At 54.5% G+C, this 12,844-nt stretch overlaps 4 non-coding genes across 4 annotated transcripts; 1 reads left to right on the top strand and 3 right to left on the bottom strand.

Moving 5' to 3' along the window:
* The first annotated feature begins 2,287 nt into the window (after positions 1-2,287).
* On the top strand, positions 2,288-2,478 carry LOC114889849. The gene has a single exon (XR_003792148.1). It is a non-coding gene; the product is annotated as a U2 spliceosomal RNA (small nuclear RNA).
* A 1,847-nt stretch (positions 2,479-4,325) lies between these two features.
* Positions 4,326-4,516, bottom strand: LOC114889850. Its single transcript, XR_003792149.1, has one exon. It is a non-coding gene; the product is annotated as a U2 spliceosomal RNA (small nuclear RNA).
* A 4,118-nt stretch (positions 4,517-8,634) lies between these two features.
* Positions 8,635-8,826, bottom strand: LOC114889852. Its single transcript, XR_003792151.1, has one exon. It is a non-coding gene; the product is annotated as a U2 spliceosomal RNA (small nuclear RNA).
* Positions 8,827-12,653: 3,827 nt separating this feature from the next.
* Positions 12,654-12,844, bottom strand: LOC114889851. The gene has a single exon (XR_003792150.1). It is a non-coding gene; the product is annotated as a U2 spliceosomal RNA (small nuclear RNA).

Here is a 12,844-nt window from a genome sequence, read left to right as displayed (position 1 = left end):
GAGGGTAGGGAGGAGGCACAAATGAACAGAGGAAAAAAGTTTTGTTTAATTTTTTTTGTTTTGGGACTTCCCTGGCGGCCATCTGAGATCAGAAATAACGATGACTTGGGGACTTGCAATGATAGATCAAATACCCAGTTCTATAAGAGCAATGAATGCAATAGTGTACCTCTAGATGAGGGAAGGAGCAACAAGAGGGCACTGTTTCCTGGACCATAACAGACTAGTAAGACAGGCAGTCCAGAGGCTTTTGGTTATTGTTAACAGGGCCTAGTCCACTAATAGCACATTGAGTGGCCTATCAACGAAATCCTCACCTGACCTGGGAATGAGCATTCTTAGCGAGTGGCACAGCTTGGTTACGAAATGCCGCCTTGGCCTTGGTGGAAATTAAGACTGAAAGGGAAGGGACTGTAAAATAAAGAATTACCCACCATCCAGTTCTACAAGGATCAAGTCATTAGTCTCTGTAGTTGCTGACCTACCTCCCACCCACCCCGAAAGGGATTCAGGGTGGAGATCAGGATGAGGAGGAAACTGACAGAACCAGACCTCAGAGAGTTAGATATTTGCAAGAGAAAATTTTATGCACCCAGTTTCTTGCATGCTTCCCAGACTTAGAAAAGCACTAAAACCCTTACCTAAGGTATCTGTTCCTTCTGAGTAGCTGTAGCCTTTTACCAAGATGTGTGCTTGATTGCACTTACCCCGTCCCTAAAATCACATATACTTATGGTTACCAAAGGGGAAAGTGAGGAGGAGAGGGATAAATTTGGAATTTGGTATTAAGAGATACACACTACTATACATAAAAGAGTGAAACAACAAGGACCTCCCGTATAACACAGGGAACTATATTCAATATCTTGTAGTAACCTATAATGGAAAAGAATCTGAAAAGACTATATGATACTATATAATATATACAGCGTGTATGTGTATCTGAAAAGGAATATATATTATATATCTGAAGAATATATAATAAAAAGCAAATAAATATATCTGAATCAATTTGCTGTACACCTGAAACATTGTAAATCAACTATACTTCAATTAAAAACAGAAAGTATCACAGGGGACTTCCCTGGCGGTCCAGTGGGTAAGACTCGACGCTCTCACTGCGGATGGCCCGGGTTCAATCCCTGGTGGGGGAACTAAGATCCCAAATCCCGCAATCCCGCAAGCCACGCGGCCCGGGGGTGGGGCGGGGGGAGAAAAGTACATTACCTCTTCGCAACGGTCCTCAGGGCTTTCGGAAAGACCGTCTCCCCGGTTATAACCCTCAGGTGGGCTCGAAGAAAATTTCCCGTTTCCTTCTTAGATTGACTATTGATTCATTGTTTTGTCGGCACACCTCTCAGCGTCCCTTCGCCCCCACCCCTCATCCAGACAACTTCCCCCGCACGAAGATTCCCCCACCCCCCCACCCCCACCCCCGGCTGCCTCGCCCCGTGCCCGTGCTGTGAGACTCACGTGGCCAACCTCCACCTCCTAACCACTCTGGGCTGCACCTGTGCCACTGAACTGACCGTAGGTGGCCAAAAACACAGCCAGGCTGACGGGGCTCCCCTTATCTCTCAGTATCCAGGGAAAAATAGACAGGCACATTTGCTCTCCGGGACCCAGTAGGCCCTGACACAAGAAGGACCTGCTTTGTTTCGTCTTGTTTTTCCTTATAGTTAAGTCTTTTTGTGAATAACTGATAGAAGGGAAAATAAAGGACTGTGGGAAACGACGTTATTAAAAATTGACCTTAGAACTTAAACATAGCCAACGCATGTGCGTATGCGTCCCTACAACAGTAAGACGACGTTAGGTGGTGGGTGGGTGTCCACTTGTAAGACTCTTTCAAGGTAGCTGTATGTTTGGGGAAAAAAAATGAGAAGAAAAAGAAATGCTGGAAAGCAAAACCTGGTAGAACTCTGTGCGTCTCTCTCGCTCTGGGCGTTTCCCGGCAAAGCAGGCGGAAGGAGCTTTCCGGGTACTCGCTTGTTTCGGTTCCACCGCGAGAGGGCGCACACGGGGAGCAGCAAACGTACGCGCTTGTGGGCGGGGCATGCAAATTGCCTGGCAGTTTGTCCGGGGGAGGCATGGGAGAATAGAAAGCCTAAAAGCCCCCAATAAGTTTAAAGGATCTGACAAACTAGGTACGTGTTACAAGTTGTGGCAATAGGACACCGTGAAGTCTAGGGAAGAGGGCGGGCTTTCGTTTGAGGCTGAGTTTCCTCACCGTGAGCTGAAAGGCGAGGGAGAAGAGGGGTGTGCTGGCGAAGGGGCTAACGACGGTATCGCTTCTCGGCCTTTTGGCTAAGATCAAGTGTAGTATCTGTTCTTATCAGTTTAATATCTGATACGTCCTCTATCCGAGGACAATATATTAAATGGATTTTTGGAGCAGGGAGTTGGAATAGGAGCTTGCTCCGTCCACTCCACGCATCGACCTGGTATTGCAGTACTTCCAGGAACGGTGCACCTCCCTCTGGGGAGAAACTAAGCTGTGGGGAAAAAAAAAGAACGGTGGGGCTGGACGTCTGCTTAGCGCCTCGCGCTCTTCTGACGTGCATTTCCGGTGTGCCGCGTTGGTCACTGCCTTCGCGTTTTTGTGTTTCTCTGTTGTTAAGGGCGTTAGCTGGGCTGTGTTGTGTTCGCCAGCTCCTACGCACTAATCTGCAGTGTGCAGACGGCTGCCGTCGTTTGCCGGCGGTCGGCCGCAAGGGCGGGCAAGGATTGTTACACGGTAAGCAGCCGCCTGTTCCGCAAGTACCAAAACCGGGTCGGCGGCGGAGTTGGAGACGTGGGGAGAAGCGGTTTCCCCCACCCCCTTTCGTTTCAGCTCCGCTCCTGCTTGTTACTCTGGAGGCCGGGGCCTGGGGCGCCGCAGCGTCGCTGCGTGAGTCCGCGGGCCGGAGAGCGAGCGTTTTTTTCCGCACGGTGAGTGGGCTCGCGGAGCCAGGAGCCTGCGCTTCGTGGGGCCGGGGCCTCGTCCCGCCAGCGGTCGGTGGGCCCAGCTTACCGCGCCGCCAGGCTCTGCCTTCGCCCGCGCCGTGCATACTAGTTGAGGGGAGTCGCACTTACTCTGCTGCCACAGGCCCCGGGCTACAGGCTCGCCGCGGGCCGGGTGATGAAAAGAAAAGCGCGCGCACCGGGGGTGTACCAACCAAAGACCTGGCCCACGTGGCCAGCCTTCGATGGAGAGCCAGGGAGTGCTTCTCTTGTATCCCTTGTGCCAGCTAGTACAGTACCGGGACCTACGACACTGCGGATCGGAGACAGGAACGGAGGACGGCCAGGCGTGGATCCAGCCTGCCGATGGAAGGCCCAGCTTCCCCCCGGGGCGACCCAGTGGGGCTCAGACGCACGTGGTCCGGCGCGGGGAGGGGTGGGGTTGGAAGGACGGGCCCACCACCGGCTGTCGCAGGAGAGCGCTAATTTAGGCCCCAGGGCGCCCCTTTGGAGCTGCAGTGGGAACGAGACCGGTGCCTACCGCGGTGCTGGGCGAGCTGGAAGGGCGCGCTCGCTCCGCAACAGTGGCACAGCTCTGGGGTGTTAGAGAACGGTTTCCCCCGAAGAGGTGAAGGAAAAAACAAGGCACTGGAGGAGGAAGGGGGGTTCGGGGCTGTTTCTCTCGCCCTTCCAGTCACCTTCGTTTTGTTTTCCGTGGCCCCCTGTAAAAGCGCTTTTTGATGTACCTGGCCCCCGTCTGCACCGGTGGGATTAAACGACCCATTTCACGGGAGGGGGTGGGGTCTTTCCAGAACGAAGGTATTAATAGAAGTACTGCCTCTCCGAACCGCGCCTGTTTCTGGGCTCGAACGCCGCCGTTGCGGTCAAATACGAGGAACGCGTACTTGCCTCCATCTGGCGTAGTGCGGCGGAGCCTACCGCACCGTGGGCAACTGGGCCTGCACCTCTCAAGTTTCTCTCTGCCTCCCCTCCCTTCCCCGGTGCGGGGGCGACGGTAGTGCTCCGCGCCTCCACTTGAGAAACCAAACAAGATCCAGGGCCAGGAGTTTCCCCTCTCCGTCGCAGGGCAGGCGACAGAAGCAGCCCTTTTTTTCCCCAGCACGAAACACAAAGGCTGGATCAGAGCACTTGCGCCCCCCACGCCGCGACCCGCCCTCGCCCAACAAGTCCACCGCAAGCTTAAAAAACACGGGGGGGGGGGGGGGGAAATGAGCGAAAAACTGCAGAAAAGAAGGTGATGTCACAAACCAAAGCTCACAGCGCCCCCCCCGCCACTGCACGGGAACGAACAACAACCCGCTGTACAGTAATCCGGACAGCAGCATCTCCTATTTTTCAACCACCGGCTTAGTCCCCGTAAGGGGAGGTGCACCGTTCCCGGAGATACTGCAATACCAGGTCGATGCGTGGAGCGGACGGAGCAAGCTCCTATTCCGACTCCCAACTCCAAAAATCCATTTAATATATTGTCCTCGGATAGAGGACGTATCAGATATTAAACTGATAAGAACAGATACTACACTTGATCTTAGCCAAAAGGCCGAGAAGCGATACCACCTGTCCCCCTCTGGCCGTTGCCCTCTTCCCTTCATCCCTATTCAGGCCACGGTGAGCGCCCTCATCCTCACGCCTCGTCTGCCTCCTTTTGCGTCGTCCACAGTGCTAGCACTAGACTCCTGTGCAGACTTTCTGTTCTCTACCTTTGTGAGGAGAAATTCTGTGTACTTGAGCGTCCCGTCCTTCCCGCGCCGAACAGCCGTTTCTAATCTGCATGCTCCGCCTTCTGTCGCCCGGGGACGCGCGGCTGCCGCGAGCGGACTCCACCCTCCGGACCGGCTCCTCGCACCCGGAGCCCAGGCCAGACCCGGAGCCCGCCTCCTGGCCGGTGCACGTCCCGCCGCAGACCAGAGACAGGGGCGGCAGCCGGAGAATGCGAGGGGAGCGCTGACCCGGTAGCAGCTGTCACGGTTCGAGCCCCAGCAATCAAGAACTTGCCTTTTGTCCACCGCTCTTCCCCCCCCCCCCCCCCCCCCCCCCCCCCCCCACGCACGGCACATTCAACAACCGTTCAATGAGTAAGAGTGCCTCCTCCACGCTTAGCCAGTGCCCGACACACGCCATGATTAAAGGCGGCTCTTCAGCCGCCACCGCCACCACCACCACCACACCACCACCACCACACCACCACCACCACCACACCACCACCACCACACCACCACACCACCACCACCACACCACCACCACCACCACACCCCCTCGCCCCTCCTTGCTCGGGGCCGGTCTGCTCGCGTCGGTGTTCTCCCGCCCGGCTTCTGCCCGACGGTTCGGGTCCCCTGGGGGGGGGGCGGGTCGTCCTGAGAAGGGATGCCCTGGGTGACAGTCGTTGGAATGCAACAGTGCCCGTCGCAAATCAATAACTTAGCATCTCCGTTTTCGCAGCGTGATTCACTCCCGCGGAGTTTGCTCAAATCGACGTGCACGGACTGAAGGGCCTGCGAATCGCGCCCGGCCCCCGTGCACGGCGCTCTGCGGAGGCCGGTCGCGTGCCCTTGTGCCCTCACGGTGGTGCAGGGCCGTCGCGGTCCCAGCCATCTTCACTGCAACGGAGCCTTGAAGCTCGGGAGATCACGGACGGTGACCGGAAGAGCAGGGCAGGCGTTCCCCGGCACCGCCTCTTGCCCCAGCCTCGCCAACACCCCCACGTGGCATCAAACCTGCGAATGCTTTTTTGGTGCGGGGTGGGGAAAGGGGGAGGGGGTCGATCTCATAGGTGAAAATGGTACCTCGGCGTAGTTTGGATTTGCAGTTTTCTAATCTTGCGTAAATAAGGTTGAGCGTCCTCTCCTGTTGCAGAGACGCCTTTATTTTCTCTCTGTGAACTAACTCCTTGTTGGGGGTCTTCGGCCCTTTTCCTCCTGGATTCTCGGTTGGGCTTTATCCTAAGGTCGTGGATCTGCAATTTACACATTCAGGGGACTGGCGCTTTGTAATGGAAGCGGTGAACATTTTCTCCTGTTGGATATCTGGCTTTGGCTTTACTTAAGGTGATGATTCCATTGCTTAAAGGTTTCATGGAAAGTTCTTTTTATATCATCATATTTATCAATTTAAAAAATATCATTCAGATTTTGAGTCGAAAGGATTTTATAAAATAATTTCCTAAATCTTCCTCTAGGTCTTCTTGTTCTTCTTCTTCTTCTTTTTAAATATCTATCTATCTATCTATCTATCTATCTATCTATCTATCTATTGTTGGCTGTGTTCGGTCTTCGTTGCTGCGTGCGGGCTTTCTCTAGTTGCGGCGAGCGGGGGCTACTCTTCGTTGCCGCGCGCGGACTTCTCATTGCGGTGGCTTCTCTTGTTGTGTAGGCGCGTGGGCTTCAGTAGTTGTGGCACTCGGGCTTAGTTGCTCCGCGGCATGTGGGATCTTCCCGGACCAGGGCTCGAACCCGTGTCCCCTGCATTGGCAGGCGGATTCTTAACCACGGCGCCACCAGGGAAGTCCCTCAATCCATATTTCTTGAATGAATAAACCCCAGTGCATACTGTTCATTGGAATCTGATCTCGTGCTGCGGGGGGGATGCCTTGGTAGGAGAGGTGTATGTCGAATGCTTCTCCTAGCGCCCTCTTTGCCTTTCCACCCTCTACCCCTAGGTAATCCCGAGACTGGAAAGTTCAAATAAAATGATCATCCACTGGATTAATCATGTTTTAAATTTTTCTCTAATTTACGATGCTTTGACATCTTGAGGGCCTGCTGGCCTGGAAGAGACTGCCCCTCGCAGGACTAACTAATTCCTAGAAGTGCAACCCACTTGCTTTGGGAGCCTGCTGTTCACGTGCAAAGCAATCTTCCAACACCCGTATCTGCAACTGCCTCCTCTAGTTACTCTCACACTCCAGCTAGTATTTCCCCTGCCCTCTCTCACCCCAGGGCCCGGTACCTCACAACTAGAGAACAGCCCTGTAGCCCAAAGCTCACCGAATGCTATTCTAATGGTCCAATCCGAACCTTGCTCAAACTGGCCTACCTTGATGCCTCTGCACATTCTTCCCACCCTCCCCTCCCCTCCCCTCCCCTTCCCTCCCCAGGACGATAAAGGCCATATACTCTCCTCTCCTGCCTCCCAACCGAGCAGGCCAGGCCGAGTCCCTATGTGGCTCGCTGCAGGGTGTGGCGTGCCCTCTTCTCTTGGGAACTGTAAGTAATAAAAACTCCTTCAGTGGCACTGACCTCTCCTTGTCAGTCAGTCAGCTGTATACAGTACAACCAACACACACACCTAAGTGAAAAGCCCATCACTTTTTTTTTTTTTTAATATAAATATTTATTTTTGGCTGCGTTGGATCGTCGTTGCTGCTCGGGGCCTTGCTCTCGTTGCGGCGAGCGGGGGTTACTGTTCGTTGCGGTGCGCGGGCTTCTCATTGCGGTGGCTTCTCTTGTTGCGGGCTCTAGGCGTGCGGGCTGCAGTAGCTGCAGCACGCAGGCTCAGTAGTTGTGGCACACGGGCTTAGTTGCTCCGCGGCCTGTGGGATCTTCCTGGACCAGGGCTCGAACCCGTGTCCCCTGCACTGGCAGGCGGATTGTTAACCACTGAGCCACCAGAGAAGCCCGGAAAGCCCATCATTTAAACCTCCATTCCGGGTGGATCCTCGTGGCTCTCAGCGGGAGCTGCCCTCGCGCTCGGTCCTTTTCTGCCTGTGGATTTTTTTTTTTTTTTTTGCGGTACGCGGGCCTCTCACTGTTGTGGCCCAGGAGCTCCGGATGCGCAGGCTCAGCGGCCATGGCTCACGGGCCCAGCCGCTCCACGGCATGTGGGATCTTCCCGGACCGGGGCACGAACCCGTGTCCCCTGCATCGGCAGGCGGACTCTCAACCACTGCGCCACCAGGGAAGCCCTGCCTGTGGATATCGACATCAGGAAAGACTAGGACAGAAGTAATGCTGGAGACACCAAAAGAAGTCGGGGGAAGTAGAGACGGAAGAACAGAAGACTCAAGCTACTGTTTTCTTTCTGCTTTGAGGGTGACGTGGAAACGGTCTGGGAGCAGCAAGACGAAGCTTGGATACCCTCTCCGCTCCTTTCCTAGTTTCCACAGACGGAGGAATGTGGGAGAGAGGCCCCCTGAGAAGACTGTGGGGGCAGAAGCTATGTCCTCCAGAGGACGCCAAGTTTGAGCAAAAGCACAAAGCTGCACTTCGAGAGAAGACAGAAAAGAGAAGAAATTCTTAGCGCAAGAACACGGTTTAAAATTGGGGGAAAATGAGAGAAAAATGGAGAAAGGGACGTTCAGTTACCTAACAGAAGGAGAGAGACGGCAAGGTGAATGCGAAAACAGCCAAAGCACACAGGGCAGTCACCTTGCGGTCGTGGGTCCTTCCGCCAACCAGTACGAAAACCCTCCCAACGCTGAAGAATGGGAAACTGTGAGAGAGCTCTCTCAGTCACAGCGGTTCTTTCCTCTACCCGACTGAACTTGCTCCTTTTTCTGCACACACAACCTACCTCTACAAACAAATCTACAAGAGAAACAGACGCAAAAGATTTTAAAAACACTATCTATCGAGAGGGGAAAGGCTCCGGCCCAGTCCGACAGAAAAACTTCGCTTAAAGGAGCGCACAGCGACACACGGCTCTTACTTTTTAAACCTCAATTATTTTCCCCGGGAGGGGTGCACCAGTCCTGGAAATACTGCAATACCAGGTCGATGCGTGGAGCGGGCGGAGCAAGCTCCCACCCCGACTCCTGACTCACAAAAATCCGTTTAATACGATGTTCTCGGGTAGAGAACGTATCAGATATTAAACTGATAAGAACAGATACTACACTTGATCTTAGCCAAAAGGCCGAGAAGCGATACCCAGCAGCCTGCCATCCCTGTCACCGTCCTCCTCTCATCCATATTGGACTCAGTGTGACCCCTGTCACTGCTCACTCGAGGTCTCACTTCCTTTGCTTCGGTGACAGTACTGTGGGTGGCACCACACCACACCCTCGTGCAGAGTTTTTATTCTCTACATTGTAGAAGAGGAATTCTGGATCTGTTGTAGCTTCGTCGTTCTCGGGCTGGAGCGCCATTTTTAAATTTGCATGCCCCGCCCCCGCCCGCCCAAGGGGGCGTGGCTCCGGCGGGCTGACCTTATCCTCTGGGCTGCTGCGGGGGAGCTCCTCTTTGGCATCAATGCCAGCGGAGACAAAAGACCGAACCGTAGGGGATTCGGGGTGGGCGGCTAGAGGGGCCTGTGGGAGGAGCCGTTGGCTGAGAGTTTTCCTGAAGACGAGGTCGCAAGACACTTTCGCTGGAAACGTCCAGACTGCAATGTGCTAAATAGGCCTCCGCTTCGTAGGGTCGGATGGGGCGCTCATTCTGAGTCCGGGGAGCGGAAGGTCTAGAGTGGGGGCTTCCCAGGGCCGGTGGGGTAATCTCCCTGCCAGGCGGAAGGCGGATGGCCCACAGTGGGGAAGGGAGGAGGTGTGTGGATGCAGAGGGCCGGGCTGAGCAGCTGGAGGGATTCTCTCCAACTCAAGCGCCTGCGTCGGTCGGTGCTAGATTCTACCAATGAACCCAGATCCCGGGCTTGCTACAGAAAGCTTCCTCTGCCTGAGACCTCCTTTCCCTCCACCTCCTCCTCACCTGTCTAATTCTTACGCAGAGCCTCTGGGCTCCGCTTCGGCTTCAGCTGCCCCAGCAAGCCTTCCTCATGGGCTCTTCCGCACCGCACCGCACCCCACCCCCCCCCCCCCCCCCCCCGGATGATTGCGGCCCTCCTTTGTATTTCATCCCACCCCAGACTTCGAGTCCACCATTCACCACTCGTTGGGGGCAGTCCTGTATCTCCGCCACTGAAATCTGAGACCCTTGAGGGCGGCGACCCTCATCAGCAAGCACTTAACCTCTGTACCCCAGCACTAGCCCAGTGCCCGGCCTGCAGGAGGTGCACAGTAAACGTTTGTTGAGTGAACAAAAGGTGTGCAAGACAGACTGAATCGGAGAAGCACTTAGGAGGGTCCTGGCCCGATCCAGGGGTGAAGAGGGGAAGATCTGGCCTGGGGTGGCAGGACACCAGAGAGGAGAGTGACTGCCAGGGACGCTCTGGGCATCAAGGCCCGTAAATAAATTAAGGCCTCTGGCAAAGTGGGGATAAAGTTTCGCAGCGGCAACCCTTCTCTGTGGCAAAGGCCGCAGGCTGCCCAGGCAGCGTAAACCTTTTCCATCCCCCTTCCTAACAGAGCTTCACTTTAGTTGGGGAGTTTCTGTTTCTTTCACTGGATCTCAGAAGAGCTAGAAGGTATCCCTGATGCAGGACTGAAACCCAATGGGGTCGTTTCACTCTGCCGCAGGGAAAGCCTGATGGCGGGTGCTGCCTGAGCCCTTCCCAGTGCCCGCCCCTCTGCCGAGCGCTCCGTGTGTATTAACTCATTTGATTCTCCCCGTAACTCCACGGGGTGGGTATTAGTAGTAGTATCCGGGGCCAGGACTAGGTGAGGCCAGTGAGAAACCAGTCTTCGGGGCGGGCGGGCGAAACATTTAAGGGAGTGCCGCCCCGAAACGCTCTTCAGCAATCAAGATAAGTAATATTTTGATACAATGCATCTTACCTGGATTCTAAGATAATCGAGAGATTTATTTTGATTACTGGGTTTTTGGTGCTCCCTGAAATTTTTTGGCCAAGGCAAGCGCCTCACTCGTTTCCCTCCACTCTCATCCCCATTCTGTTGACCTGCGCTGTCACAGCCACTAGCCACTCGCAGCTAGGGAGCGCTAGGAAGGTGGTTCCTCCTAATCCATATGTGCTGTTAAGTGTGAAATACACATGGGATTGCAAAGGCTTAGTATTAAAAACTGTCAAATATCTCCGTATTAATTACGTGTTGAAGTGGTATTTCAGATATCTGTTCTTGTTTTTTGTTCTATTTTTGTGGCCGCGCCGCAGCTCCCGGTAACCCCGACCAGGAATCAAACACGGCCCCGCCACCCCCACCCCCACGCCCCCATTCTTATCCTCCCGCCCGGGCCCGCTGGCTGCCCTGACCGGGACAGTCTGGCCAGCTTCCAGGTCAGGAGGCCAACATGAGCGTTGCATCAAGGAGTTCCAGTCCAGAGGCCAAGAAACCTTTCGTGGGGCTCAGATCTACTCACCGACGGTTTGTTAGTGCCTCTGTGTGTGAGCCAGGCACTGCTTATGGCACATTCCTGGTCACAATCTCATTTTACCTTTACAGGGCCCTGAGGAAGTGTTATCACCCCCAAACCTCAGAGGGGAGAGAGGCTGCCTGACTCACCCCCGGGGCTTCCAAAGGTCTTCCAAGGGCAGAGGTCTTCCCCCGAGGCCCGGCAGCCAACTGTCAGGCACAACCCTTGGCTCATCCATTCTCCTCTCTGGCAAGGACTTGCTGAGTGCCTCTGACAGGCCAGAGCTGTTAGGGGTTCGGAGTTACCATAACAGATCGCTGTTGTAGGTGTACAGGAGAACATTGAAAGTACTCATCGTCAGGGAAAACATACAGCGTTTAGGGTCACTTTCTAGTAATCTGTCCTAGGCCCTTGCTGCTCAAAGTGCGAGTCTGTGAACAGCAACATCCGCATCGCCGCGGAGCCGGTGAGAAATGCAGGATGCAGGCACCAAGTCACACCTCCGGTCTTAGCTTGAGAGGGCTGCCAGGGCTGCCAAAATAAAATGCCACAGGCCGGTGGCTTAAAGAACTTACATGTATTTTGTCACAGTTCTGGAGACTGGAAGTCCCCGATCACGGTGCCAGCCTGGCAGGGTTCTGGGGATATTCTTGGCTTGGCTTGCACGTGGCGGACTCCCCTCCCTCTCCTCACGTGTTAGAGAGAGGGAAAGAATAAGCTCTCCCGTGCCTCCTCTCCTTGGGGAGCTAATCCCAACAAGAGGACCCCACCCCCCATCACCTCTTCCTAACCTCACCGGCCCCAGAGGCCTCCCCTCCCAATAGAGCTTACAGATACGAACTTTGGGGGCACAACTCAGTCCGTGACCCCTACTGAACCAGAACCTGCGTTCTTGTAAGGTCCACAGGGGACCCCCGTGCACCTTAGGTTGAGAAGCACTGATTTCTTACGTCACACACACTGGAAAACAATGGGAGTTTTGGTGGTCAGAGATGATGTATTACTTTGTACCTTTCCTGAGGCAGATTAAACTAGCTTCCCGGGCCAAACTAACCGCTACGAGCCCCAGAGCACTCACTGTACGCCAGTCCCTCGGCTGAGTACTTCACACGCTCCATCTTACTTAATTCTCATGGGGACACTAGGAGGTAGGTATTGAAACCCGGACGGAGACTACTCTTCATTCTTCCTCGCGCGTGGTGGACTCTCGTCCAAACCGCACAAGACTCACACCAGACGTAGGTCCCGCAACTTCCGCGCGGTGGGCTCCTTTTCCAAACCAGAAAACGAACTCTCACCTTCCCACGCTGCCCCGTAGAAAACTGGGGACAAGGTCCCGGAGAAAACGCTCGTTTTCTTCCCTCCCACTAGTCACGCTTCGCGACCACCCATAACCTAGCCCTTGAGGTCCACGAGATGAACAGCAGACACAAAGAATTTCCACAGAAGGACAGCGTTACAGCCTTCAAACGTAAAAAAAAAAAACAAACCTACAACCCGGCAACAAGAGAAAGATACACCCTACTTTTTAAACTTCAACTCTTTCCCCGGGAGGGGTGCACCACTCCTGGAAATACTGCAATACCAGGTCGATGCGTGGAGCGGGCGGAGCAAGCTCCCACCCCGACTCCGGGCTCCAAAAATCCGTTTAATACGATGTTCTCGGGTAGAGAACGTATCAGATATTAAACTGATAAGAACAGATACTACACTTGATCTTAGCCAAAAGGCCGAGAAGCGAT

This window comes from Monodon monoceros, unplaced genomic scaffold (assembly GCF_005190385.1).
Source record: "Monodon monoceros isolate NGI ecotype Baffin Bay Population unplaced genomic scaffold, NGI_Narwhal_1 Super_Scaffold_9, whole genome shotgun sequence".
Lineage (NCBI taxonomy): Eukaryota > Metazoa > Chordata > Mammalia > Artiodactyla > Monodontidae > Monodon > Monodon monoceros.
Note: the sequence above shows the minus strand (reverse complement) of the source record. Positions and strands in the feature narration are given on the sequence as shown.